Raw genomic sequence first — 24,418 nt, 5'->3', positions numbered from 1 at the left:
TACGCTTGAACTTTAACCACAGTGAATCTCTAAACTGGTACATTTGAATGTCAGCTGTAACCCAGGGCAGGTGTGTCCTTTTATTTGCACTGTACGCAGAGGGGCATGCAAATTCTAAACATGCAAAAGCTTGGACTGAAAAAATGAAATTGCAGAGTCTAGATGTGGGATTAGATTTAATCTGTGCCATGGTAGGTTCTTGAGATCATTTAAAAAGGATTCAAGATTAAATTTTTTGAAAGACCTGGTGATTATAATCTTGGGAGGGGATTTAGTGGCCTTTTATTTTGCATATGCAGTACACTAGATCAGTGTTTCCCAACCCAGTCCTCAAGGCACACCTACCAGTCCAGGATTTAGGGGTGACCCAGTTGTGTCTAAGGTGTTTTTTCTTATTTTTTTTTCTAAAAACACCTTAGACAAAACTGGGTAATCCTTAAATCCTGGACTGGTAGGTGTGCCTTGAGGACTGGGTTGGGAAACACTGCACTAGATAGTGGTCACTGAAACTGTTAGGGAGAACACCTGCCTCCTGGATTCTGTCATGACAACTGGAGAGAATCCAATCTAGCAAGGTATGCTTATGGCTTTTAATATTAATGTGAGTTGGAGAGGAAATTAATTGTTGGCTGCAAAGTCTTAAACAGCGAACATGATTTATTATTTTTAGGATTCAGCCAATCCATATTAAAATTTCCAAAAATCAACAGTTTTTCATTTAATTTTTTTCGGGGTTTTGAGCTACAGTTTCACCAAGGAGTTGGGCTATGTCAGAAAGGGAGTGCATCAGAGAGCTAGGTGGGCAGTAGATTCCAGCAACAATGATTGTTTTACTGAAAAGGATCTCAATTGTGCAGAAAGGAAATCAAAGGCCCGTGAAGTATTCTTAATTTACCTAGCCCTCTTTTGAAATTATATTAAAAATGTTTATGTAAACAAACTGTGTGTAAAGCCAATATGTCCCCAATATTATTCCAGGCAAAAAAAGCTTGTGCTGCCCAGTCTATTAATGTGTAAATTTGTATTGTTACATAGTTGTGGAGCTAGGGTGTACCAGTATGCTTCAAAGTCAGTTATGCTAAATTATAAATAGTGCAATATTGAACCAAGTATGAGATTGCTTATTAGAGTGCCTTATTCCAACATTAAAATGATCCATGGGGATCTTTATAATGCCCCCAATGTTAATAAATTACATATTAGTGCATGTCAGAGATGCCAATATACTTTAGCGTCGGCTTGTGCTAAATCATTAATTAGTTCAGTATATAGAAATAGTACTATCAAAGTGCCTCAATCCAAAAACATATATAGATTTATCTGTAAACTTCTTTTATAATACCCCCAATATTTAAAAGTCGTCATGTATAATTTGTTCCAGTCTGTCTTGGGACCAGCTAGTTAATGTACACTAATCTTATATTGTATTTACCATGGGGAAGAAGAGAAGGGAGGGGAGGGGAAAAAAAGGCAAAAGCAAGCTTTGCTAGTGGCCTGACTATATAGCCACTACTGTCCATATAAATAAAAAAAAAATTGAGATATATAAATCTATTTTTTTTTATTTCAAAGAATTGGCCAAACTCATATTTTTTTGTTCAAGTTGTGCTTCTAGGCATGTAATCAGCACTTCTCTATCTATATTAACCAGACCCCTGAATGATGTATCCTGGATTTCTTGATCTTGCTCTTTAACAGGTTGAAGTAGGTTGGTGGAGTCCTCATTTTGAAGTTTCAACAATTCATGATGACTAGCTCTTCTTAACTCATCTAGTGGTAAGAAAAAGTTAGACGTTTGTCCGCCTTCTGGTCGACTTTCTGATCCATTTTCTTATTGCTCCCCTTAGGAGAAGCAACAGTGTAATAAAAATACAAGTCTTTAAGGAGAGTCTAGTGTTCTAGGACATGTCCACAGTCCTTATTCTTGCCTCTGTAGTAATGCTTATCTGATGAATGTTAGTTCTTTATAAGCAACTGGTCAGGACTGCAAAAAGGTCCAACAAATTAGGTAGAGTTCCTAGCAGACCGCAGGATACTTGGAGTGAATATCAGTCTAGTAATGGATTAAACATTGTAAGTAGTGATGTCGCGAACCCGAAATTTTCGGTTCGCGAACGGCGAACGGGAACTTCCGCAAACGTTCGCGAACCGCCATTGACTTCAATGGGCAGGCGAATTTTAAAATCCACAGGGACTCTTTCTGGCCACAAAAGTGATGGAAACGTTGTTTCAAGGGGACTAACACCTGGACTGTGGCATGCCGGAGGGGGATCCATGGCAAAACTCCCATGAAAAATTACACAGTTGATGCAGAGTCTGGTTTTAATCCATAAAGGGCAGAAATCACCTAACATTCCTAAATCGCAATGAATATGGATTGACACCTGACATATGACATATTGACACCTTGACATATGGATTGACACCTGTCCTCAGAGCCCCTGATGCACACTGACACAGAGCAGAATAGGGACTGCTCCCCTTACATAGGGTCACTTGGCAGGTATGGATTGACACCGGTCCTCAAAGCCCCTGATACACACTGACACAGAGCAGAATAGGGACTGTTCCCCCTACATAGGGTCACTTGGCAGATATGGATTGACACCTATCCTAAGGATCCCTGATACACACTGACACAGAGCAGAATGGGGAACACTAAATGCCAAACATTGTTATACTGCGGAATATTCAGTAAATAAGGATAAGGTGGGGGACCTACTGTCCTCCCCCCCGGCCCCCACCCCTGCGCGGTGGGTGGGGGCCATAAAAATAATGAGGGGGGGACCTACTGTATGATGTTGTATCGATCAGGTAGTGTAAGGGTTATGCCCGCTTCAGTGACAGACCAAACTCCCAGTTTAACGCACCGCAAACAACCACAAACAGTCCATTTGCACAAGGTTGGATACCAAGCTAGCCATGTCCCGTTCCTTGTCCTCACTGATGTCATTGAAGGTCTCTTCCTCCACCCAGCCACATACAACACCAAGGGTCCCCGAAAGAGGACAACAAGCCCCCTGGGACGCCTGCTGTGTTTGGTCTTCCACCTCCTCAAAGCCACCTTCCTCCTCTGACTCCTCTTCTTCAGGCTCCTCTCTCTGCGTTATTATAAGGTGTGTTAGGTAGTACTATTCTTATCAGTTTAATACCTGTTGCGTCTCCTATCAGTGGACGTGTATATGGCAGCGATTTTAGGAACCGCACACCTGGGACCCGAGCAAGGTCACCTCGTTCAACAGGCTACAACATTTGTCCCTGGAAACCTAGCCTGGACATCATGCACAACGTGAATGGAAAACGGGACTAACAGGTCAACCCTGCTTACGGAGACTCTCAGGTCATTGATCGTGTCAAGAGGAGGGGAACAACTTAAAAAAAAGATTCCTGGCAAATTTAAAAAAAAAAGTGGAAACTGCTGCTGCCGAAAATTCCAATACCTGACTAGAACGCTACAGATCCCATTACCCAATGCGTTCTTGCTGTTCCCCGTCCTCAGAGGCCATGATACACACTGACACAGAGCAGAATAGGGACTGTTCCCCCTACATAGGGTCACTTGGCAGGTATGGATTGACACCTGTCCTCAAAGCCCCTGATACACACTGACACAGAGCAGAATAGAGACTGTTATCCCTACATAGGGTCACTTGGCAGATATGGATTGACACCTATCCTCAGAGACCCTGATACACACTGACACAGAGCATAATGGGGAGTATTCACTAAATAGCAAACATTGTTATACAGGGGAAAATTCAGTAAATATGGATAAGGTGGGGGACCTATTGTCCTCCCCCCCCCCCCCCCCCCCGGCCCCCACCCCTGCGCGGTGGGTGGGGGGCATAAATCACAATGGGGGGGACCTACTGTCCTCCCCCCCGCCCCCACCCGAGAGCGGTGGGTGGGGGCCATAAAAATGAGGGGGGGGGACCTACTGTATGATGTTGTATCGATCAGGTAGTGTAAGGGTTACGCCCGCTTCAGTGACAGACCAAACTCCCAGTTTAACGCACCGCAAACAACCGCAAACAGTCCATTTTCACAACCGCAAACTCCCCATTTGCACAAGGTTGGATACCAAGCTAGCCATGTCCCATTCCTTGTCCTCACTGATGTCATTGAAGGTCTCTTCCTCCACCCAGCCACATACAACACCAAGGGTCCCCGAAAGATGACAACAAGCCCCCTGGGACGCCTGCTGTGTTTGGTCTTCCACCTCCTCAAAGCCACCTTCCTCCTCTGACTCCTCTTCTTCAGACTCCTCTCTCTGCATTGCCTCTCTCTGCGTTATTATAAGGTGTGTTAAGTAGTACTATTCTTATCAGTTTAATACCTGTTGCATCTCCTATCAGTGGACGTGTATATGGCAGCGATTTTTGGAACAGGGAGATGGAAAAAGATGCTTGGTCGGTCCTCCTACTTCAAATTTGGGGCACTGCCCGTGCAATCTAATATGCCACCAGATAGGAGTGGTGTGTTTAGTATTATTCTTATCAGTTTAATAATACCTGTTGCGTTTCCTATCAGTGGACGTGTATATGGCAGCGATTGTAGGAACCGCACACCTGGGACCCGAGCAAGGTCACCTCGTTCAACAGGCTACAACATTTGTCCTGGAAACCTAGCCTGGACATCATGCACAACTTGAATGGAAAACGGGACTAACAGGTCAACCCTGCTTACGGAGACTCTCAGGTCATTGATCGTGTCAAGAGGAGGGGAACAACTTCAAAAAAAGATTACTGGCAAATTCTTAAAAAAAAAAAAAAAAAAAGTGGAAACTGCTGCTGCCGAAAATTCCAATACCTGACTAGAACGGTACAGATCCCATTACCCAATGCGTACTTGCGACGTCTACAAAGGACTCTCACTAGCTCCGTGTGGGCACACAAAAAAATCAGGGTAGCCACTAGCATACTCACCAAACCCCTAGAGAAGGGAGGGCTAGGACTACCAGAGGTGAGAACCTACTATAGGGCAGCGCTGATGACCACCGCCCTGCAGGCACACAGAGCCCACAACACACCACAATGGGTGGACATGGAATCAACGTGGGCTTGCCCCAAGGGCCTTAGGTACTTATTCTGGGTCCCACATAGACATTGCCCTAAACTAACAGACACACCGGCCACTACCGCAATCCTGCTGAAAACCTGGGATACGATTAAACCACAATTAGGTTATGCATATAAATGGGCGCTGGCCACACCACTATACTGCATACACATGATGAATCCCACATTTGACCATAGACTATGGACCGAGCGACGATGCACGTTGGTTAGACACCTCTATGATCAAGGACAGCTGAGACAATTCCCCGACCTGCAACAGAGTTACGATTTGCCACAAAGAGCGATATTCTCCTTCCTACAACTAAAGGGAGCACTGACAAACTCCACTATCCTGACAACCCCGACCCACATGCGTTGTATAGAGAAAGCATGCGAATCTAGAACAATGCCCAAGAAACCGCTTTCACTCATGTATGCAATTCTAAATAATCCTACCCAACAGCCACCACCGCAGCTAGACAAATTCAGAGAGGCATGGCATAAGGATTTGAGTACAGTCTTCTCAGAAGAACAATGGAACCAAGCCTTCATAGCCCATAAAGGTAGATCCAGATGCGCATCCCACCTAGAGCTAATGCGCAAGATACAATATAGGTGGTACTTGGTACCGACTAGACTAGCGACCATATATCCCAACACCTCGAGACTTTGCTGGAGATGTTTAATAGAGTAGGGCACAATGCTCCACATCTGGTGGGCCTGCTCGGCCATCAGAGGATACTGGAAGGCAGTTGAGGGGGTGATACAAGGGGCACTGGTCACGAGAACCAACCTGAGACCAGAAAATGCCCTACTCTTCATCTCGATTGACCCATTCCCAAAAGCACATGCCGACCTAACATATCATATTTTGATTGCTGCCAACTTATTAATAGCCAGAGGGTGGAAACAACAACAGCCACCGGAGAGATCTAGCCTTCTCCAACAGATCTCCCTAAACCTAGCATATGAAACAAAAACCTGCCAGCGGCTACACCCCCCACACCACATAGTGGAAGCCTGGAACATATGGGAGGCGTATCTGAGGAAGGAGGAGGAGGGGGTCGTGTTAGAACAATAACATATATCACATATATATATATATATATATATATATACACAAAGGATGAATAGTACCACTCCTAAGACCTAACTGCTCTGACGCAGAGAGACTACTCCAAACACCATGGTACAACAGCCAACATTGAGGTATACCAAGCTGAGGTTAAGCAATCTACATAAGCATAACGGAACAAACACCCACATTGTACATAGTTAAGTAGTTAGATAAGGGTATAGACCCGGTGACCGCACACAGCGTGCTAACTAAGAAGACAAAGGGAGATGAGGGGCTTCCGACGTCTATTTCCCCCGTTCTTCTTCCCCTACTGTAGCCTGTCCCCAGGTTTCCCCCTTCCCATACCCCGGACCAAACCCAGTTTTAGGAGAGCGACAACCATGACATGGTACTAGACCGAAGGCACAAGGGCAGCGGAAAAACTCCCACAAGAATGAATAACCAGTTTGCTCTTGAATGTATAAGATGTGAATAAGATCGATGTACCTTAACCGCTTACCCTACCTTTTTTCCTTTCTGTATCCCGAACAAGTTATCTGATAAAATAAAAATTGTCAGATTTAAGTTCTTGTGCTCCACAGTTCAAATTAACATTCAAATGACAATTCATGACAGATCACACAAGTGAATAGCCCTGCCAACGTCGTCTCAGACTTTTTTGTTATCTAAGAAGAAATAGAATTGCAAGAGCAGAATAGAGACTGTTCCCCCTACATAGGGTCACTTGGCAGATATGGATTGACACCTATCCTAAGGATCCCTGAAACACACTGACAAGAGCAGAATTCACGTTGTTTCTATGATGTGCATAACATGTTCTTGTAAATGTTTGTAAAAATTTTCCTGGAATTGTAATTTTGGAATCTGAATAAAGATAGTCAAATCCCTGATACACACTGACAGAGCAGAATAGGGACTGTTCCCCCTACATAGGGTCACTGTGCCTTTTTTTTTTGGTTTGGTTTTTGAAGCCACGGTGCAGCACCAGAGGGCCTAAAAATTAGGCATGTACACATGCCTGAAAAATTTGGTATTGTTGCAGCCACTGCTGTAGCAGCGGCCAGAAAAATTGATGTTTGTTTCACAGGCAGAAAGTGCCCTAAAACATGGCGGCGGATAAGTCATGCAAATCAACCGGCATTCAGAGCTAAAATACAGCAGCGTGTGGACCATTTTTAGCCCAAGGCAGCTCATCTCATCAGGCCTTTTTTAATCGAATGTATCAGTGTCAGTCCCTTCGGGATCCATCCCTCATTCATCTTAATAAAGGTGAGGTAATCTAGACTTTTTTGACCTAGGCGACTTCTCTTCTCAGTGACAATACCTCCTGCTGCACTGAAGGTCCTTTCTGACAGGACACTTGAAGCGGGGCAGGCCAGAAGTTCTATCGCAAATTGGGATACCTCAGGCCACAGGTCAAGCCTACACACCCAGTAGTCAAGGGGTTCATCGCTCCTCAGAGTGTCGATATCTGCAGTTAAGGCGAGGTAGTCTGCTACCTGTCAGTCGAGTCGTTCTCTGAGGGTGGATCCCGAAGGGCTGTGGCGATGCGTAGGACTTAAAAAGCTCCGCATGTCCTCCATCAACAACACGTCTTTAAAGCGTCCTGTCCTTGCCGGCGTGGTCATGGGAGGTGGAGGATGACTCCCACCTCTCCCCCTGTTAGATTCCCGTTGTGCTGTGACATCACCCTTATACGCTGTGTAAAGCATACTTTTTAATTTATTTTGCAAATGCTGCATCCTTTGCGACTTGTTGTAATTCGGTAACATTTCCGCCACTTTCTGCTTATACCGGGGGTCTAGTAGCGTGGACACCCAGTACAGGTCGTTCTCCTTCAGCCTTTTTATACGAGGGTCCCTCAAAAGGCACGACCGCATGAAAGACCCCATTTGCACAAGGTTGGATGCCGAGCTACTCATTTCCGTTCCTCCTCCTCACTGATGTCAATGAAGGTATGTTCTTCCCCCCCCAGCCACGTACACCACCACGGGTACCAGATAGATGACAACGATCACCCTGGGATGCCTGTTGTGGTTGGTCTTCCTCCTCCTCCTCAAAGCCACATTCCTCCTCTGACTCCTCTTCCTCACAATCCTCTTCCAGCGTTGCCGCAGGTCCAGCAAGCGATGCTGATAAGGCTGTTTCTGGTGGTGATGGTGACCACAACTCTTCCTCTTCCTCTTCACGCTTATCTACGGCCTGATCCAGCACTCTTCGCAGGGCACGCTCCAGGAAGAAAACAAATGGTATGTCGTCGCTGATGGTGCCTTCGGTGCGACTGACTAGGTTTGTCACCTCCTCAAAAGGACGCATGAGCCTACAGGCTGTAACGGCTTACCTTGGTTGGGAGTCTGTAGCGCAGATATATGCTCACCCTTGCAATTAAACACAGGCCAAGGTGGTCAGGTAAGAACTCACCTGGCCTGTGAGTCTGTGCACAGGGGCTGTGCAGGTTAATGCTCCAAGTCGCAGTACAGAAACGGATAAACCAGGAGAATAGTCGTGGGTAAGCCAGAGGTCAGTGGGTGCCAGAAATCAGGATAAGCGAGTAGAGAGCCGAGGTCAGAGGATGCCAGAAGTCAAGGTACAACGAAATAACAATCCAAGGTCAGGAGCACACTGGAACACGAAACAGCAATACTTGAACCAGAGTCAATGAACTGACACTGCCCTCAGGGAGAGGCAGTGTCTTATACCTGGCTGATTGGTGATTAGCCACAGGTGTGCTGAGAATGTTGGAGCAGCCACAGAATAACGTCCAGCCCCCAGTGCTGGATACAAGGCAAGATTATACTTCAGGCAAGAGGCTCAGAGGCAAGAGAGCAGGTCCAGGATTGCAGAGTACCCAGGTTCAAGTCCCTCATCGGGCACTTCTGGGGCGACCTTGTCTGGCCGTCTGGATGTCGCGGTGAGAACCGTGACAATACCCCTCCCTCAAGAACGCCCTCCGGGCGTGATTTGGTTGTTAATTGTTACCTTCCTCCTCTGAGAGATTGAATACCTCATCTGGCAGGAGGTACGTTCTACCATAGGCATCCATGCCATACGTACGGCCTTCTTCCAGATTAGAGGGAAACACAGCACCTACCATAGCCTTTGCTCTAGTAGTTCTCACAGGTTAGGCATTCGCAGCTTTCAATGCTTTTTCGAATACTTCTAGATCCTGTTTGCATACAACTGTGCCATTTGAGGCATACGTGCAGTCAGGTGGTAGACCTTTTTTGGAAAGGCAGGAAGTGGTGATAGTGCTTGCTTGAACAGAAGTGTCATTAAGAAGAGGTACAGATGTTTCTGGAGCAGGAGGTGGAGATTCCTCAGGGGTACTGGTTGCAGGTTCTTGAGGGACACTGGTAACATTGACTGTAGTAGTTTGGGTACCCTTTTGTGTTACAGGACGGGGACAGGGCTGGCAGTTTCCAGGCTGTCTTGTCGGGATGACAGGATAAGTCCATATGGTACCAGACAGAAGTGATCTTGGCCTAGGTGGACGAGTTGGGCAGAGAGAGATGAAATGCCCTCTTTTCCCACAGTATAGGCATAGGCCATGGGCTCTCCTGCGGTCTTTTTCCTTAAATCCAATCTCCATGGGTTCCTCCATGTCCAGTGGAGTTTCATGGCTAGCTTGAGTATAAACAGGGGGTTACAAGGCGGGTCCCTGAAGGTGGGTTCATGCTGCAACATGATGGGGACTTGGTAAGAGTCCTTTTCTTTAGGTAACCGAGATCTGCAGATATATGGAGCAGGCCTGGGAGTAGCTTTCCTGGAGGTAACGCACTGAGAGTCCATTGCGGTCATGAATGACTCCCAGCTGTCCAAGACAGTGCTTTTTTTCCTGCAGGTTCTGGTGTGCCCACACCTTAATCCGCCCTGTACACAGATTAATAGCGGAGCGGACTTTGATATGGTCGGTGGCGTAGGTTCAGGCTTAAGGGCAAAAAGGAGTTCACAATCCAGTAGGAGGAACGGGAACCATCAAATCTGTCAGGCATCACAACAAACGGCTCTGGATAAGCAGGTTCTGGGACTGGGCGTACTGTGCCTTTAAGAAATAAAACCTCTTGCTGCAGCTCCAAAACAGTCTGGGTCAGGCTGGACACTTGCTGAGCAAGGTGAGCATCTTACATATCTCTGCGGACTCCATAATGGTCAGTTAATTCTGTAATGACATGAAGGGCTGCTGCCCTGGAACAGCACTGTCACTTTAAATGTGGGAACCCATTCAGCAGAGAAATAAATACCAAGACACAAACAGGATAAATCAAGAGATAAATATATTTACAGGAAACCAAAGGAAAACGCAAAACTATATATATATATATATATATATATATATATATATATATATATATATATATATATATATATATACACACACACACAGACAAGGCCACAAAATATATACAATAAATCAAAATTAGCACTAATCGTGCAGGCAACAAATATTGAAACAGTCCTTTGGTATAAGGGTAGGATTGTGCAGCTACCACGATTATCAGGTAGGGCACAGGTCCAGAGTCACAAGACAATTATAGTCACATCAAGATCCAAAGGAAAATCAATGAATAAGTCTGCAGGGACAAGATCACTGGTAGTAAAGCCGGAACCACGGAACCATAACGCAGGATCAGGAGGACACCATAACGCAGGATCAGGAGGACACCATAACGCAGGATCAGGAGGACACCATAACGCAGGATCAGGAGGACACCATAACGCAGGATCAGGAGGACACCATAACGCAGGATCAGGAGGACACCATAACGCAGGATCAGGAGGACACCATAACGCAGGATCAGGAGGACACCATAACGCAGGATCAGGAGGACACCATAACGCAGGATCAGGAGGACACCATAACGCAGGATCAGGAGGACACCATAACGCAGGATCAGGAGGACACCATAACGCAGGATCAGGAGGACACCATAACGCAGGATCAGGAGGACACCATAACGCAGGATCAGGAGGACACCATAACGCAGGATCAGGAGGACACCATAACGCAGGATCAGGAGGACACCATAACGCAGGATCAGGAGGACACCATAACGCAGGATCAGGAGGACACCATAACGCAGGATCAGGAGGACACCATAACGCAGGATCAGGAGGACACCATAACGCAGGATCAGGAGGACACCATAACGCAGGATCAGGAGGACACCATAACGCAGGATCAGGAGGACACCATAACGCAGGATCAGGAGGACACCATAACGCAGGATCAGGAGGACACCGGAAACAAGACCAATTCACAGTATGCAGGAGCCAGGAGCCAAGAACACAGGAAACCAGGGAAACAGGAAACAAAAGGCAATGATCTGGCAAGGAGTGAGGGGAGAACCCAAACTAAATAGGTGCTAAACAAGGACCAGGTGAAGTGCGTAATGAAAAGAAATCAGGAACAGTGCCAAACAGAAACAGTGGTGAGTGTGAGTACTGCACAAGGGCAAATCAGCTGAGGAGTGTCGTGACAAAGGCATTGCGCATGAGCGTCCAGTAACGTGGCAAAAAAATTTCCAGCTCCCCAGAGGCTGTCCTAGCACCCCGGTCATACAAATATTCATTAACAGTTTTTTCTTGTTGGAGCAGGCGGTCGAACATTAGGAGTGTTGAATTCCAACGTGTCGGGCTGTCGCAAATCAAGCGCCTCACTGGCATGTTGTTTCGCCGCTGGATATCGGCAAAGTGAGCCATGGCCGTGTAGGAACGCCTGAAATGGCCACACACCTTCCTGGCCTGCTTCAGGAAGTCCTGTAAGCCTGTGTACTTATGCACAAAGAGTTGTACGATCAGATTACACACATGTGCCATGCACGGCACATGTGTCAACTTGCCCAACTTCAATGCCGCTATCAAATTTTTTCCATTGTCACACACCACTTTGCCGATATCCAGTTGCTGCGGAGTCAGCCACTTTTCCACCTGTGCGTTCAGGGCAGACAGGAGTGCTTGTCCGGTGTGACTCTCTGCTTTCAAGCAAGTCAAACCCAAGACAGCGTGACACTGCCGTATCCGGGATGTGGAATAGTACCTGGGGAGCTGGGGGGGTGCCGTTGATGTGGAGCAAGACGCAGCAGCAGAAGAGGACTCGGCCGAGGAGGTTATGGAAGAGGATGGAGTAGGAGGAGTAGAGGAGGTGGCAGCAGGCCTGCCTGCAAGTTGTGGCGGTGTCACCAACTCCTCTGCTGAGCCACGCATTCCATGCTTGGCAGCCATCAGCAGGTTTACCCAATGCACAGTGTAGGTGATATACCTGCCCTGACCATGCTTTGCAGACCAGGTATCAGTGGTCAGATGGACCCTTGCCCCAACACTGTGTGCCAGACATGCCATTACTTCCTTTTGCACAATCGAGTACAGGCTGGGGATTGCCTTTTGTGCAAAGAAATTTTGGCCGGGTACCTTCCACTGCAGTGTCCCAATAGCTACAAATTTTTTGAACGCCTCAGACTCCACCAGCTTGTATGGTAAAAGCTGGCAGGCTAAGAGTTCAGTCAAGCCAGCTGTCAGACGCTGGACAAGGGGGTGACTTTCTGACATTGGCTTCTTACGCTCAAACATGTCCTTGACAGACACCTGACTGTGGGCAGATGAGCAGGAACTGCTCCAGGCGAGAGACGGAGGGGCGGATGGTTGAGAGGGGGCAAGGAGGACAGCAGTGGTTAACGTGGCTGAAGATGCTGGACCAGGAGGAGGATGGCGGCTTTGAGTTTGTGTGCTGCTTGTACTCATGTGTTGATCCCATAGGCGTTTGTGATGTGCGATCATGTGCCTTCGCAAAGCAGTTGTAACTAGGTGGGTGTTGGACTTCCCACGACTCAGTTTCTTTTGGCACAGGTTGCAAATGGCATTGCTGTTGTCAGAGGCAGACATACAAAAAAAATGCCACACTGCTGAGCTCTGCAATGACTGCATTCTGGTGGTGGCAACAGCATGCGTTGATTGGCGTGCCGATGCATGCTTTCTGAGTGTGCCACTAGCTCCTTGCGACGACCTCCCCCTGCTTCCAACTCGTCTCCTCCTCCTCATCTCTGTCTCTCCATCTGAACTTTCCCCCTGTTCTTCTTCTCTTCTAGCGGGTACCCACGTGACATCCACGAACGTACAACATCATCATCACACCGTACGTGTGTAATGCTGCCTGACTGAAACATATCCCTGTTATCTACATCCTCTGGCAATAATGGTTGCGCATCACTCATTTCTTCCAACTGATGTGTAAATAACTCCTGACATACCAAGTGAAGCGGCTGTGGTGCTAGTGTTGGTGGTGGCGGCAGGCGGGTGAGTGGTATCTTGAGAGGTGCCCGAAGCCAAGCTGGAGGAGGATGGTGCGTCAAGGTTCCGAGCGGAAGCTGTAGAAGATTGGGTGTCCTGTGTTAGCCAGTCAACTATGTCCTCAGAACTTCAGGGTACGTGGCCTCTGAACACTGGGCATTATTCTAGGGCCAAAGGGAATCACAGCACCACGACCACGACGGCCCCTGCAGGGTGGCCTGCCTCTGCCTGTCGTTTTTTTTCCATTAGTGGTACTATGCGTGCAAGCTACTGTGACAACAGATATGAGTGGCACTGGTGTGGGCAAGTGGGCACGGTATACGCTGTGAGCCTGACACACACGCTGGCAGACAACTTCTATTCAATCTATTACAGTCAAAAAAAATTATTTTTTTTAAAATGTACACTACTGTTACACCAGATATGAGTTGCACTGGTGTGACACTGTGCCCTGGCAGGCCCTGAAACGCACACTAGTGAAGGAAACTGACTGCTATTATATTACAGTCCAAAAAGTTTTGTTTTTGTTAAATGCAAGCTATTGTGACACGAGTGAGTGGTGGCACTGGGCAAGTGGGCACAGTATATGCTGTGAGCCTGACACACAGGCTGGCAGGCAGGCAACTGCAATTACATTACACAGAAAAAAAAAAAGCAGACTGATGTTCTAGCCCTAAAAAGGACTTTTTGGGGTGTTGTCCTTACAGCAGAGATCAGATGAGTCCTTCAGGACTGTAGTGGACACTGAATACACTAGCCTAGCTATCAATTTCCCTATCAAATCAGCAGCAGCTACACTGTCCCTCCTCTCACTAAGAATGCATCTTCACAAGAATGTAAAATGGATGCTGTCCAGGAGGTGGGAGGGTCTGCTGATGATTGGCTGGAATGTGTCTGCTGACTGTGAGGTACAGGCAGGGTCAAAGTTTACTCAATGATGACGAATAGGGGGCGGACCGAACAGCTCATGTGTTCGCCATCCGTGGCAAACGCGAACAAGCGATGTTCGCCAGGAACTATTCGCCAGCGAACAGTTCGGGACATCACTACCTGTTACATATATTTTGGGACTGTGACCCCCTGAAACGGTTTTCGAGGAGGGTGGGGCAGGCACTAGAGAAAGTTACCAAAATGAAACTCCCACATTCATCAGCGTGTTTTCTATTCCACTTGATCCCAGATTTAGACAATAATCCACACAAAACAATAATAGTAAACGTCTTAATTTCCACCAAAACCAGTATTGCCAGCTACTGGAAAAGCAATACCATTCCATCCATTATGGAAATTGTAAATTAACTCTAAAATGGATATTTGTCTATATGAAAAATATAGAGTTTACAAGGTAACAGAGCAAAATATATTAAGGGACGTGAAAGCTGTATTCAGGCTAGGAACCTTCAGATGTCGTAGGCCCTGATAGTAGCACTGTAAAAAGTGGTATACCCTCTAAGTGGATCATTGCATGGGCAGCTACATATAAAGGCACTTCACCTGTACTCATGGAGGCCTCTGATGAGGCGACTGTTTGGGGACTTTTGTCATTTGATTTGTAATGTTAGATTTAGAACCTATCTTATTTTCATTTCCTTTATTTATTTTTTATGTATGACATACTTTTGATTGTGTAATCTTTCCACATAAATGGACATATACATGTTACACTATATCTACTATAGCGCACACTGGAATATGGCGCTCAATGTCTATCATTCTGCTAGCATGCATTATTCCTAAGATGATGGCAATTGTAATAAATATGACCTGTGTATCTATTCAGCTGTAAGTCCTAAAGATGATTGATTATCATTGATTGTATACTATGCTCTACTGTTATGGGCAAATGCAAATATTACAAGTTTTAGAATGAAATGTTGTTTTTCTTAAACTGTGTACTTTGTTTTTAAGAGATATTGCAAACTGACAAGGTGTTAGAAATGGAACATATTGTTTTTCATAACTGTTTCTTTAAGCAAAAACCTCTTAACTACCTACAGTGCATAATATGTTTGCGCCATTTCGTCCCAGACAAATTACAATAACAATAATGCATAAACAAGCTTCAAGGCAATGCTACGACTCTTTCAGTACGTAATATACTGTGGTAACCTTTAGTAGATAAGGATGTTTAGACTTTAAGATGCCATCTTGAACTAAGTCAGGAAAATTTCCATGACGTGTGCGCCCTTTAGTGAAATAGAATGAGTTGAATTAAATGAAAGGGGCAAAAGAAAACCCCTCGTTGAGACTGAGAGGTTGTAATGTTTTAAGTCTAAAGATCCGTCTAGACTCCCTCTGTCTTAGTAGTGGATCATAGTCTCCACATCTCGGATGTCTCTTAACCCACTCCAGGCCACAAAACGTCAAATTACTAGGGTCACCCTGATGGTGTTCCCTAAGATGTCGTGAGATGGGTGTCTCAAGGCGATATTTAGGAGATCTTACATGCTCCATAATCCTTTCTTTAACCCCTTAAGGACCAAACTTCTGGAATAAAAGGGAATCATGACGTGTCACACACGTCATGTGTCCTTAAGGGGTTAAAGGCTCTGAATGTTTTACCTACGTATTTTTGTCCGCAAGAACAAGATGGTAAGTATACCAGGCCCTTTGTGTTGCAATTGAAAAAAAATCTTAATTTTTATTGAGCCCTGGCCTGTGCTGTCACTCACTAATTTGGATTCTTTAGAGATATATTTACAGTCCACGCATCTACCACAGCCATAGGAGCCACAAGGTGGATTACCTAACCAAGTATCTTTCAAATGTGGTTTTATGGATAGATGGCTGGGCGCTAGCAGGTCGCGAATATTGCGCCCCCTTCTAGCAGTGATGTTGATGTGTGGACCTAAGACCTCTTTTAGGTGTACATCATTCAAAAGAATTGGCCAGAATCTATCGAGACACTTCCTCGCTTCAGACCATCCTGTATCGTATGTAGCAATCATACGAATATTACCTCTATTCTTTGACTCTCTGTTAGTAGGTTGATCACAGAGAAGTTCATTTCTTTCAGTTTCAGGAGCTCTCTTAATATGCCTTTTTGAGGCAGCAGTTTGGATAGCCTTTCTCTTTAAAGTAAGTAATAAGTTGACTCGCTTTCACCTTGAAGTCAGCTACATCGCTGCAGTTTCTACGGAGACGAAGATATTGGCCAACCGGGATCCCCTCCTTGAGAGGCCTAGGATGGTAACTTCTCCAGTGCAGAAGGGAATTCGTATCGGTCGGTTTCCTAAAAAGAGAAGATTGGACTGTCCCATCCTCATTGATAGAGATGGTGATGTCCAAAAAATTGATTGAGCGGCCCCCATATTCTGAGGTAAATCTGAGATTTTCAGTGTTCTGGTTCAAGCATCCCACTAGATCTGTGAATTCCTGTGGGGTCCCCCACACATCGTCGATATAGTGGCCCCACCACAGAATCTTGGGGAGATAATCCTTCACAGCATCTGATGAAAAAATCTGCCTTTACCACCATCCCAGGTGGAGGTTTGCATATGAGGGGGCACAAGCCGTCCCCATGGCAGTACCCCTCACCTGGTGGAAGAATCTGGTGTTGAATAGAGCTTTATTTAGGCAGGGATTTTATCTTTTTTTGCCGGCTGAATTCCTGCTCTCTACTTTATACAGTCTACATGGAGCAATAAGAACCCTTATTTTTCCTACCCCTTTTTTTCCCACTAAACTTACTCCTCTCTGTCCTTTCGATTTATTCACAGTTTGTGATACTTATAGGGCTAGTCTAATCCGAGTAGGTGTATTAGGGTAAAGGATTTTGATTTATACCATAGGATCTGGCTTTATCAGGGGATCTTTGGGTTCTGAATGGGGTTCCATTCATTTGGATTAATTTAGATATATTTCAGCTTTTCTCCTACACATGATAAGTTGACACTTTTTGCCACTTTTGTTGCTATTTTTTAGCCACTCTGCTATTTTGAGTGATTTATTTGCATAGTATGTACTTAATTTAAATTTAGTTACGTCTAACTAAGCTGGAGTCTATATCTCTTTCTGTATTTGTCCACATTGACTGTTTGAACAGTCTAATGTATTCGAGGCATTTGGTGTTGATTTTAACTAATTATCAATAAAACTTTATAATTTTTTCTGTGTTGTTTGCACCTTGTCCGTGATACATTTTTTTTTTTTTTTACAAGGTTTATCTATAGTGCTCTATTGGGGTACTGGTCTTGATGGGATTTACTTTCTGTTTAGGAAAGTTTCTCCCTCATCTCCTTGAATTTTGTACGCTCCATTAACCCCTTAAGGACCAAACTTCTGGAATAAAAGGGAATCATGACATGTCACACATGTCATGTGTCCTTAAGGGGTTAAAGCAGGGCTTTCAAAGGGAAAGTAGGGTGCAGAGCACACAGCCCAGAGTTTGCCGCAGCTCAGGATATTGCCTAAAACATTGCTGCACAGTTTGCATGATACGTTTTAAGTGCAGAATTTATTTTTATTTTTGAAATTGATTCTTGTTACCTGGGCTTGTGTTGTATAGATATGTGTTGTTTTGGTTGTGTTTGTATTAGGCAACGTGGAACTTGTCATGTGTGTCAGGGGTAAAGCCCCCGACACAAAAGTGCAAATAACTCTGTATGTGGTATATTTCAAGCAGAAACATTGCACATCCACATTCATTCCTCCATGGCCACTTTAAAAAGCTGAAGTAGTCATAAATGTTGGAGTAACCTTTCAGAAGGTTTATTTGCAAAAAATAGTACAAACGAAACTGCAAATGCATTTTCGAAAGGAACATAAAAATGGCATACATAGACCCTTACTTCCATTGCTTTTTAGAGGGGGAGTATAGATAAAAAATTGTATCCTTGAAACAAATTAAGATAATCACAGTTTATATCATTCTGCAGGTTAGAAGTTGGGCAAAATGTAGACATCCCTGCCTTTATATTAATTTCTCTGCTGCTTATGAGCTTCAACATTCAGCAAATTAACATGTGCCCCAAAATAGTAAAGGAGTTGCCACTTTTGTGTCCGAATCAGTTAAAGTATATTTTTGTCAAATTATTAGTAGCAAATAGAGTACAGTGAAAAACGCTGTTTATTTTTTAGAAATGAGTTCTGTTAAAAATAGAAAGTTGGCAGATTACATCAGGGATCGGTGACCATCAATAACTGGTACTGATGCTATCCACACATACAAAATCTGGTGGAGGAAAAAGGAGAGAATTTAAATAAATAATTACAGTTAGTTACTGAAAAATAACAAAACAATATGATCACACCACAATAGAAAAGGGGATGGACTTGAGCAAACAAGCAACATGACAGAGGAATAGAACTTGTTGCTAATGTGACAGAAGGGAGGAGAGGGGGGAAAAAAAGGTGACAGATGTAGGATAGCAAGAATCTCAAATTTCAGAGAGCCAGGAGCATGAACAAGGAGGCTACAAAATGTGACAAACCGTTGAGGTCTTTTATATGATAGAGAAGGCAGTACATTAACACAATATCAGAAAATATGAAATTGATGAGGTCGAAGGGTATAATGAAAATATGACACAGGGGAGCAAACCAATAATGTGAACGAGAACAGCCAGTGATGTAATTTAAGGAAGGCAGGCAAACACAGAACGGAAAGCAGACTAATAATGTGAAGTCAATGGAGAGACTTATTATTGAGCGAGTGTGGAATGGAGAATGATTTTGTTGAAGGCAGGGATGGGGAGAGATATTGATGAGGGGACTTAAAAGTGAAGTATTCCTCCGAGAGGTGATTGGGGAGATATTCAATGGTTGTGTTAGATGAGACATTTGAGATTATGGGATGACATATACTTACATTCTGCAGAATATATGATAGCATGAGCAGAACAGCGTCACACCCAACACACTTAATATCACAGTTCTGAAGATTGCATTCAGTGTGGCTTGAAAGAAAGAAAGAGAAACATTGTCGTTTATTGTGGAATGCACTATCAACATGCCAAAATCTGCTGACAGACGCATGCAGGCACTCACTTCTCTTACACTGACTCACTCTCAGGGCTTAATTTGTATTTACCTACTGGCACACTTTCATTAGGGTTCATGTCTTAGAACTATAATTGCATATTTGCTAGAATTGTGCACAGCACAAACATTTAGTTTGGGTGGTCGAAATGCATTCATATGGCATTTTTGGTTCAGATGGATTTCATGCATGTAAATGACTTGGGAAACTGAGTCAGATCAGCCGAAATGGCTTGAAAATGGCCAATAAGTGCTCTGCAAAATATATACATAACAATTCTATTTTTCAGTACTTGGCATTTTCCCGCTATGTGGATCGCAGATCAAGTGAGAAGAAAGTATAAATTGGCCCCAGCAGCACCCCATTAATAGATGTTCAGGTGAGTGTAGCCCCCTGGTTTTATATATACATTTAGGAGTCAGGCCGACTCCTTGGTTTTCCACCCCTCCCTGTCACAGGTGACATTGTGGCAGACTTATGCATTGTATGATCATATATTGTAACTAAACCCCCATTATTTTTGCCTAGATTAGGTGTTTTTTTATTTTTTTAAACAAATAAAATCTGTGAGCTTTGAAGTTGCTATTGAGTGGATGAGAGAGTGCACTGGATCTTGTGTATTATATAGAATACATATAATTTGTTTTTTCAGCTCCTTTTCTCCCTCGCCCCCCATTATTATTGTAATATTTTAACATAGGAGCTGCTTTTAAATTCACACAGGGCCTGCTTGAGACTGGGCAAAATAAAATGACTGCCTATGGCCGTTATTTATTGCTCTGCAAATAGCAATGCACAGACAACTGTGGGAAGTGGAGCTATGTGGATGCCATTAGCTCTCCAATAATTCTGGCTAACAGTGGTTACTATTCTGGCCTAAGTATTCACCTATTACTTGGCATGTTCTTGTTTCCATCCCATATTGCCTAATACATAGACTGCTGCAGCTGAGTAAACACCTGGCAATCTCAATACATTTTTATATTTTGCATTTACATACTACAGTCAAGTATGAACACACAACAGAGAGATGCTTTCACATATTGACATATTATATTCATATAAATATTATACACTGTATTAAAACATTACTTTAATACATTATTATCATTTAGCCATTCAATTGACAACTTAATCCAGCTCTGTGCACACAATTGTATCCTGCATCAATTATATGTATGTGCCAAAAGCCACTTCCCTCCTCAATAAATATTGGTATGTCAGAGATTTAAACATACCAGTGTCGTTTATTTTAGGCTCCTCTCCAATGAACTTATAAACCTTCATAACGCTTTCAACATCGGAGTCTGGATAATCAAAAAAGAACCTTGATGTTCGAGTACTTATGGTGGTAGTGGGACGGCGGCCGCGAGAAGAAGGTTCTAGAAAAAAATAATTAACATAATAACGGTCATATGTCAACACAGAGCCAATAGGCCTGTACAATTCTAACAGCCTGGGGCAATATGATACTAAAATCTTTAAAATATACGTTTTTTACGCTGAATAGTGTCCAAATAGAAATATTAGGAGGCAACTACCGAGACAAACGGGGAATATAACAAGAGGGTTGTATTTGGCATTTCATGTACTGTAGTGAACTAAGAGAATTAAATTTTTTCCCCAAAATGTCCAAGTTCAGGAAAAAAAATCCAACTACGCTTCTTTGTCATAAGGTAATGCATTGCTGTAACAAGGCCTTTTCTAAAATAGGAAAGAGAAGAAGTACTCTCACAAATTGCTGATGGTTCGTAATTATATTGAAAAATATTGGATAAGCTCAGTGGTAGTGCAGATTTTTTTACCATCTTAAATAACCACCCGTTTTGATGTCCTCTCTTAATTTGATATCCACTTATGGTTGTATTCTCTAGAATGAGAAATAAGAATGGTAAAGAACTGACCAGATATTATGACAAAAAAAAGTAGAAAAGTTTCTTGGAAACTCGAGACTCAAAATTTCCTTACAGCAGTGGTTCCTTATGGCAACAATGCAGTGAGATAAGGGAGATTTGTGGTGTCCCAAGTGCCCTATTGTTCCCTTCATTTCCCATGTACAGAAACTGCAAGCCTTTGATATTTATACTATTTCCCTGAAAAGTAGCCTCTTTTTCTTCTGCAGTTAGTATAAAACTTACCCAAATTGGAAATCTCTTCCATCGCCCGCATTCTCTTCCCGATAGTTCGAGAAACTTCTAAGGGAGAAAAGAGAACTGGTTATACTCTATTCTGTGCCAGGTAGAAAGCAAGCATTACATGGGCAGTAGGCTAGATGCAAAATACACCCACCATCCTTTTTTACTCTTGTTGCCTTGTTTGCATATTACCCTACAGTGAGTTTTAAAACAGTAGTACCAGTTTGCCAATCTGGCAGCACACTGTAGAATATTGCTCTCACCTCTATTCCACAATGTAAATATATCCTTGATAGGGTTTCCTATGGATTCATGTTCCACTTGACACTCAAAGATTTGTAAGTCTTTGGATTCTGTTGGGGTGACAATTACAGAACTTTCCAAGCTATAGGTGCCGTCGGAGTTCCTCTTAATTTTGTCCATGTTTGAAATGTGCAGTGGCTGTCCATTCCTAAACCAAGTCACACCAATGGCTTTTGGGTAGAAATGTTTGACCCAACAGTTAAGCCAATTCTCTCTATTTAGTTTCAGTGATGTTTTGGTTATTTTAACTGATGGAGAAGCTGTGAAGAAAAAGGGAGACATTTAAAGTAAGACAGAGTTGGTCATTATGCTCTTCTGTGGTTTTGGAGGGCCACTTAGTTACCCAATATATTGATAACCCATCATAGGCAAAATATTTGCACCTTTATACTACAGCAGATAGATCGTGTAATATAATTTAAACCGACCCTATAGTCACTAAAACAACCTTAACGTAATACAGCATTTTTGGTGTATAGACCATCCCCCTGAAGTCTCACTGATCAGTTCTCTGCCATTTAGGAGTTAAATCACTTTCTTTATGCTGCCATAAGCACACCTCCCTGCATGTGACGTACACAACCTTCCTAAACCCTTCCTGTAAAATGTCCTCTAATGTTTACACTTCTTTTATTGCAAATTCTGGTTACTTTAGAATTCCTTATCTCCTACTCTGATAATAGCTTGCTAGACCCTGCAGAAGCCTCCTTAAAGTTCAATTCACAAAGCAGATTATAAAAACATTTAACATATGTTACATCGGATTGAAAATTAAACCATTTTGCTTTCATGCAGGCTCTGTCAGTCACAGCCTGTAAGGTGTGGCTAGGGCTGCATAAAGAGAAACAAAAGTGATTTAACTCCTAAATGGCAGTGAATTAGGCCACTGCAGGGGCATGATCTATACACCAAACCTGCTTCACTATGCTAAAATAGTTTGACTATAGTGTCCTTTTAACTAAAATGTTATGATTTTTTTTTTGTGTTTAATATATATTTACCTTGAATATTCAATTTAATATTTTTCATGTCTTTGTCTCTGTTGTAAGTTACTACACATGTGTAACTTCCTTCATCATTGATAGTCACATCGTGTAGAGACAAAGAAACATCACCCTTGCTGAAGTCCTGCTTGTCCATTGTTATCCTTTGGTGTAAAACCTTATATTTGTTGTTCTCATATATCAACAGTTTTTTTCCTCCAAATTTCCATATTACAGTTAGTAAATTGGGGTTCACATCCTGGTCAGGTACTTGGAATGTGCAAGGAACCAGGACAGATGATCCGACCTTTGCAATTATAGGGTGATTGGGAACAGTCATTTCCAGCCCAGAACCTGCAGAAAAACAGACACAACAGAATTACGCACCCCAAATGGGGCTAAACCCAAAATGTAACAATTTAACAAAAGAGGTGTGGAGCTGTAGTGCCCCACTGAGGGTATTGGGCTACCTGTCTGTGTGTTATAGGATATAAAACATAATGTTGACGAAATAGGGGGCGCGGCTTCACGAGGCTCCTGGCGCTGGAACCAGGCAAGTAAAATCGGCTGCCTGGAGAGTCCCTTTAATCAATTTTATTTTAATCAAATAACAAGCAGGAAGCCCCAACAAGCTCCACCACAGCTAAGCCAAGCAGTCCCCATTAAAATCCACCAACGCAAAAGGCGTCGAAGACGGGACCGGAGGCACAAACAGAAATGCAGAGCCTGCCCCATGTCAAGCACTCGCCTTCACCTTAAGCCACCACAATCCCGCACCAGACGTGAAGCACCACCGGGACAGATCTGACCACCCGACAAAACAAGCTTCCACCACCTCAAGCCACTAACCCGGCACTCAGCCAGAGACTTGCCTTTGTTGTTCTAGGTATCAGGGACTCCTAGGGTCTGCACCTGGCGCCCAGAAGGGATCGGATGAGCACAAGCAGTAAACAGCAGCCTGCCAAGCATGTCCCACTATAGCCGATCCTCCACACCATGCCTTTGATCACATGAACTGCTCTCTGCACATTAACTAATCGTAAAGTAGCAAGCGTTTAAACATGTCATTATTTCACCTCCTAAAGAGTTTATTGTCGTAGTTCCTTACATGCCTTTACCTTAACCGTTCATGTATTATGTTATTCACTAGTCTCATCTCATGGGGCGACTCACACTTGATTTATAACTAGTGGTGGAGCTGCTGATATAAATACACAGTTGATAACGTGCAAGCTACACCCTAAACATGACAGCCATCTTTCACAACAATGTACTGCTATATACTCATACCCTCAGTGCAACTAGCCATGATATATGCACGTTCAGCCTAGCAAGCTCAAATACAACACACTTCTGTCTTAAAAAAAAAAAAGAGTGCAGCTTCCGAATGAATCTAAAATGGATGCTGTCCAGGAGGTGGGAGGGTCTGGGAGGGAGGGTCTGCTGCTGATTGGCTGGAATGTGTCTGCTGACTGTGAGATACAGGGTCAAAGTTTACTCAATGATGAAGAATAGGGGGCGGACCGAACATCGCATATGTTCGCCGTCCGTGGCGAACGTGAACAAGCTATGTTCGCCAGGAACTATTCGCCAACGAA

At 43.9% G+C, this 24,418-nt stretch overlaps 1 long non-coding RNA gene across 1 annotated transcript; it reads right to left on the bottom strand.

Annotated features, from left to right (window-relative positions):
* Window positions 1-18,538: 18,538 nt before the first annotated feature.
* LOC134565700 (uncharacterized) lies at window positions 18,539-20,716 on the bottom strand. The gene is made up of 3 exons (XR_010083964.1): window positions 20,638-20,716; window positions 19,229-19,316; window positions 18,539-18,592 (listed from the first exon to the last, which is right to left on the bottom strand). It is a non-coding gene; the product is annotated as an uncharacterized LOC134565700 (long non-coding RNA).
* Window positions 20,717-24,418: the final 3,702 nt, after the last annotated feature.

The sequence above is a fragment of the Pelobates fuscus genome, chromosome 6 (assembly GCF_036172605.1).
Source record: "Pelobates fuscus isolate aPelFus1 chromosome 6, aPelFus1.pri, whole genome shotgun sequence".
NCBI lineage: Eukaryota > Metazoa > Chordata > Amphibia > Anura > Pelobatidae > Pelobates > Pelobates fuscus.
This window is presented reverse-complemented; position numbering and strand designations above follow the sequence as displayed.